This window comes from Manacus candei, unplaced genomic scaffold (genome assembly GCF_025592945.1).
Source record: "Manacus candei isolate 608988 ecotype Guabito, Panama unplaced genomic scaffold, ASM2559294v1 h1tg000119l, whole genome shotgun sequence".
Classification (NCBI taxonomy): domain Eukaryota; kingdom Metazoa; phylum Chordata; class Aves; order Passeriformes; family Pipridae; genus Manacus; species Manacus candei.
In genome coordinates, this window is record NW_026138167.1 from 3,314,266 (window position 1) to 3,320,406 (window position 6,141).

Sequence of the window (6,141 nt, forward strand, 5' to 3'; positions counted from 1 at the left end):
AGAAATGATCTTGTAGCCCTTCCAAGGCCTCTCCTCTACTGATTCAGCATCTCATATGCTTTTCAGAATTTATCTCACACCTGCCCTTGAAACCTCAGCCTGTTCCTTTTTAAACTTACCCTGACAGCTCTCTTAGACTTCAACACATTTGTAAAAATCCCCAGGGACACAATACCATCCAGAAAACCAGCCTGTGCTGAGCTGTGTGTGACACACAGGGCAGTGCTGTGGCAGCAGGAGGGCAGTGCCACTGCTCCTGGTGGTCACTGGTGCCCTGAGCCTCCTGCAGCTCTCAGCTGCTCGAGCTGCTGCAGCAGGAGCAGCCTCTGTCACACATGCACAGTCTGTGTTACACCAGGGTCTGGGGCTGGAGGCAGCAGTGCATTACTGCTAAAGAGAAAAATACTGCCCTGAGAGAACAAAGACTTTCAGCTGTGATTAACATTTTATTGCCTGGGCGGTGGGTATCAAAGGGCTTTTGGGCTCTTCTGGAGGCACTTCAGTCCAGTTGGATTAAAATCAGCACAGCTGTTCCCCAACTGGCTTTAAAAATGCTTCCAGCAAATGCCACTTCCTGCTGTTGCTGTCCTTCTGGAAGCTGCATCCTCCTGCTCAGCTTCGCTCCAAGACTTGCTCTTCTGCTTCCTCCTCCTTCCCTGTGTGTTTGCCTGAGACCCAGCAGTGTCCATCCCTGCATCCTCCCTGCACTTCCCAGCACCAGCCTTCAGCACAGATCTGAGGAGTGGGGCGTGGTGGGGGGTTCCCAAATGGAATTGCCCACACAAACAAGTGAGGCTGTGAGTGTGGGGGATGTCAGGTTATCCTGCTCTGCTCTTCCCTCCACGCTGGCCTTGGGCACCAGGGCTGGAAAGCTCCAACTGGCTCTTCCTCAGAGATGGACAAGGGGAGCTCTGCTGTAGCCAGCTGACCCCCATCTGCTGTGGGGCTGCTCAGCAGAGGCAGAAGCACAGCTATTTCCCTGGACAGGCCATGTGGAGGGGAGACTTTGAGATGCTGAGGATGGTACAACCAGCAATAACAATTGTTTCTGCCTCTGCTGCGTGTGCAGAAATCTTTGGTAGCAAGGTTGGAATGAAGAGGGGCTGGAAAACTCAGGTCTCTGACTGCACTGGGAAGTGAGCAACAGAGGGTGTACATTTAAAAGCAAATAGCTGAGAGTGCCTGTGCAGAAGAAGCCAGGACAGCAGGACTGGAGCTGCTCCTCTTCTGCCAAAGAGCTGCTGCTGGGAGATGCCAGTGGGATGCTCAGCAGCAGAGTGACAGAAGGAGGGTTCTGAGCGTCTGAGCTCCTTTGATTTCTCTCTCAGGCACTGCCTTGCTCCAGCCTAGATTTCACTCCATCCCTAGGATGCAGATGCCATCTGCAGGAGCCGCTCGATCCAGCCTCCTGTGAGCTACAATAGCTGGGAAGGGAAAATCTAATCCAAGTAGTGGAAGAAGTGCCAGAAAAGAGACTTAACCTGCTTCCCTGCCTGCCCCCAGGAAGGCAGCACAGCCCTTTTTTGTGGAGAGACCTGCAGGGGTGAGGTGGCAGCAAAAGTGCCCCTCACAGCCACGGGCCAGGGGTGGGGCACACTGGTTTGCTTGGGCACCCTCCTACCTTAGGGTACAGATTGAAGGTAGAGCTGGGGGACTCCCCCCTTCAGAACAAGTGTGTTGGACAGGATTTAGACAGAAAGACTGGACTTGTCTGTTCCCACAGCTGACTTCTTGCCCAGTTGGCCTCTTGGGTTCTCCTGAACACTCAGCTCTGTGGGACTCTTACCTAGTCCTGACTTGGGGACCATGTTCTAAGACAGATGATCTGGTGTTCGTAGCTCAGACCGTTCCCAGATTTTAGGAAGGATGGATATGGTCGTTTGCTTCAGAGGCTGGGGTTTATCTTGCTAAAAGCCTCACACAGTGCAATATATTAAGAAGTCCTGAGCACACTCCCAACCTCTCTCTGTCCTTTGGGGCACAGTGACTGAGCTGAAAGCAGAACTTGCTGTGAGCCACATCCCAACTCACCAGAAAAAAACACATCCTTGTGGCTTGTCCTGCTGTGGAGGTTTCCATGGATGACTGAAGACTGTCAGGTGTGGATGAGCTGTCATCATATTAGAAGCATTTAATAGCAACCAGCAGTTAAAAAGAGCTTTAATACCATCCAGAGGCACTAGGGAATTGCAGTGCCTGGTGCTGAAGGGTGTGACTTCATGATCATTCTTGCCAACTGTTTCACTAAATTCCCCAAATTTCTTTCTTGTGGATATATGCAATATGTTCCATGCTTGCCATCTCTCTCTGCAGGGCTGGAGCTCTGGGTCTTTGGGATGCACCCAACAGCAGTGCCCAGCACTCCACCCCCTCTCTTTCCCCCTGCAGATGTGGGAAGTGCCCGTGGTGGCGCTTGGCAAATGGAACATTCTCCTGCAGTGAGTGAGGAAAGCGAGCAATTGGGCTCCCCAGAGCAGATGGCAGGTAAGCACTACCTCCCTGAGAGGGAAAACACTTGTTCCCAAGGGTTTTAGGAGTGTAAGCTCAGCCAGCAGAGCCTGAGCTCACAAAAAATCCTGAGATAAGAAAGCCGAACTTGCCTCCCCTCTCCATTTCCAGCAGCGTTAAGGGAAGGAGGCAACAGATGCCATCCATTTAAAACAAGCATGTCAGTAACAACCACAGCCTGAACCAAAACAGATGTCATCTCCAGGGCTGTTAAGCCTGATACTTCCCAGGCTGCCCTAAGCCCTGGACAGTGTAGCTGGAGGTTCCCCAGTTGGTTGTTGCATTTCCTGAAACGAAGCCCTCGTGCTCACAGCTCAGAGTTCAGCTCGTCTGCCATCAGCATAACAGAGTCCTTCTTCTTCCTGACATCTCGGGCAGGAGGCTTTGCACACACTCAAACTCTGCTGAGTAACTAGAAAGGGCAATTTTTCAAGCTCCCTCATGACACAGGAGGCACAACGGTGCTGCAACCTGAAAGTAGGTGCCTGGTTTCAGAAGAGCAAGAGTTCACCACCTCATTCCTTTATCAGATGTATTTGGAAGTAAAGGCTGTTCACTGGATTTCCCTTTTGGTCCTAATAAACTTTTCACAGCAAGGCTGTTCTCCCAAACACAGTTCCTGAAGGATACTGTATATTAGCCCTCCTTTCACAAGTAAAACATCTTAAAACATCTTAAACACCTCTTTCCTTCATCTGGAGAACAAAATGTGGCCAAGAAATAATTTTAGAAAAGCTACTTCCATGACACTTGGGGCTCTCCATGTACCCAACCTGAGCTTTAGAACAGTTCAGGTGCTATGTGTAGATATTTACAGAACAGCATTATCATCTGACTCACTGAGAGTCTCCTCAGTGCTTGGCAAGGACTTTTAGAGGGGGTTCAGAGTTGTGTACATCCATCTAAAGGGCAGCTCTTGTAAGAGACTAAAACTAAATTTTTGATTTCCTGGGTGCCAGCATTTTAGAGGAAAAACTATGACAGCAACTTGAATTGTTATCAGTGAATCAAGTAACAAACACTGGTCAGAGTTAATGAGTATCCCAGGGATGAGAAATCCAGGGAGCATCATTTCTTAGTTGGGCCTTAGCATGGGTAAGGAGCTTGACTTTCAGTGTCTTTTGTGACACTGGCTCACACAGCACAGACTCATGCCAAGAAGAAGTGCTTTTCCCTCTGGCAGTTATGAATCTACTTATTTTGATATTAGGGATTTTTTGTGGTGAGTATAAGCAATATCCAATAAAAAGCAAAGCTTACATTCATATTCTTGAAGATGGCATGGTGGCACTGGGGATCCTGCACTACAAAAAAAAAAATACATTTACTTAAGCAAAGATTGTATCTCAAACCATGTGGAGCCAAAAGTAAATATTCAGTCATGTTATTAGTGAAATATCCAGCCTGCCATATTCTCAGTTTACAGCTCACCTGACTCCTGTGGCTTTGCTGCTGTGGCACAAGAAATAGGGGAATATGACCATTTGATTTTTTTTTTCTTACAAATTGCTCAACCCGAACTTTACAAGCCCTTTTTTCAGTTTGTTACTGAAATGTGCCGATGCCAAAATGTCGTTGTGACCTTTTCAATCAGCTGCCCCAAGTAGCCTCAATTTTGACATAGTCTGTGCACAGATTAGTCTCACCCCCCCCTCTGTACATTCACTTGTGGACTCAATTGATTGGACTGACCTAAATTTTTAAAGTAAATATTCTAAAGACGTTTCCCAAGTTTTCTTCCTTGTTCTCACAAATTCATTCAAGTGGAATAAAAATGTAGGTTGCTATGTTATTTTGTTCCATCTATAGATGTGTAAGGATTTTTACTCTCCTCCTCTGAAGATCTCTCACTGCCTGGCAAGAACTGTGTAAGATTTACTGCATCTGAGCTTTAAATACAGCAGTCATATGGAAGCCAGGATTAGAAGTGATTTATTCAAAGGGCTCTACTTCAAACTCCTGGATCAACCTGCTTCTCCTGCAGGGGAATGTGTGGCGTGGGTGCTCTCTGGTTCTTCCTGCTGCTGTCCTCCATCCATCTTCACAGGAAAAAGGGAGGAAGACAAAAGAAGGGCACAATTAGGGGAGTGTATTGTGTTGCACTGGGTTCTCTCTGCCGTGGAACACACACCTGAGAGCAATATTTAGCTCAGCTTTTTCCACAGCAAAACCCCTGTCTGTGTCTGAAATGTGGTGAAACTGAAATTCTCCCCGTGGAGTGACTGCCTCTTGCACATGGAGCACGAAGTAATTCCCTCTATTCACATTCCCTTCTCCACTAAGACTCTGCTTAGCCTGTTTCTGTCAGCTCTAATTACAAACCAGCAGCACCCAGCTCCATTTTCTTCTGGATAAGCTCTCCCTTGGATTTGACTTATTGCAGGATGTTGGATGCCAGCTGAGAAACAGGGAATACATTCTGGAGACTGCAAAGACATCTTTCTTTCTAGACAATTACACAATACCTTAAAGGACTTCATGGAATCCCACAAAAATCACACAAAAAGCTAGTAGGCAGAAAAATGCAGTAGCTCAAGTGCTAATAAGCAAACACAAAGAAAATTTTTGGTATAAATTAAAAGCCAAACATTTTGTTATACATGTAAAAAATATAAGGAATTTGGAATATTTATATATATAAATATATGTGGAATATATATGGAATATACACGAAATATATATGAGATTTGCTTTCCAAGAATCCATCTGGTATGTAAGAAGGGCACAAACCCCTAAACATGAGCAATCTGGTCAGACAGACAGCTTTGGGCATGGTGAACATGCACTTTGGGGAGCCCCTCTGGACACATCTGGGCCACATTCTCCACCACATCCCCACCCACCCCGTTCCCTCTGCCTACAGTCTCTCAGAGATAGGCCAGACATCATTTGCAATCTAAAACAGGGGAAAGGAGGCTGGAATTAGGGTTTCTCATGCAATTTTGAGTATAACTGTTTCAATCAGTGTGTCAAGTCCCTCTGTGACTGTTCAGGAAGGCAATGGCAGTTTAGGGCAAAACAAATGCAGGCAAAAAGTGGGTCAATTAGAGGCTGAGATACAGACATCCTGCAGGTAATCTTTGCTGCCTGAGACTGGTGGTGAGTTCTGGCTGCATTAGTGTCTAAACCCCAGATATTATCTATGTGTTATAGCCTGGAGAAACTACTGCTGCTTGACTTGCTCACCACTGGGAGCGTGGCCTCGTGTTCTGCCACCGCTGCACTAAAGATCAAGACAAAAATAAAATTCCATCATCCAGCTAAGAAAAAGAGATTACTTGAGAGGAAGGGAAAAAAAAGAAAGATATGGAAAGGAAAAAAACCTCCCAAAGAAATCCAGTGTGAGAGACAGAGCAGAGCCAGGTCAGGCCCCACTGTGGGACAGTGCTGAGCACACGCCTTCCCACTCCCGGTGTGGGCCCTGGGGATGGATGTTCCTGCCCTGCTCTAGGAACCAGCTCATGGGCACTTTTCACCCCCTGCCCTGGGGGAGGTTTGCTGACAATTGTTTATTCCTCAGGGGCCGTCCTTTGCCATCTGAGCAGGAGGAGGTTGGTAAGAGAGCGGGGAGCATCTCCCCCACAACGACGGGCTGGGAGAGCTGGGGCTGTTCAGCTGGAAAAGAGAAGGTTG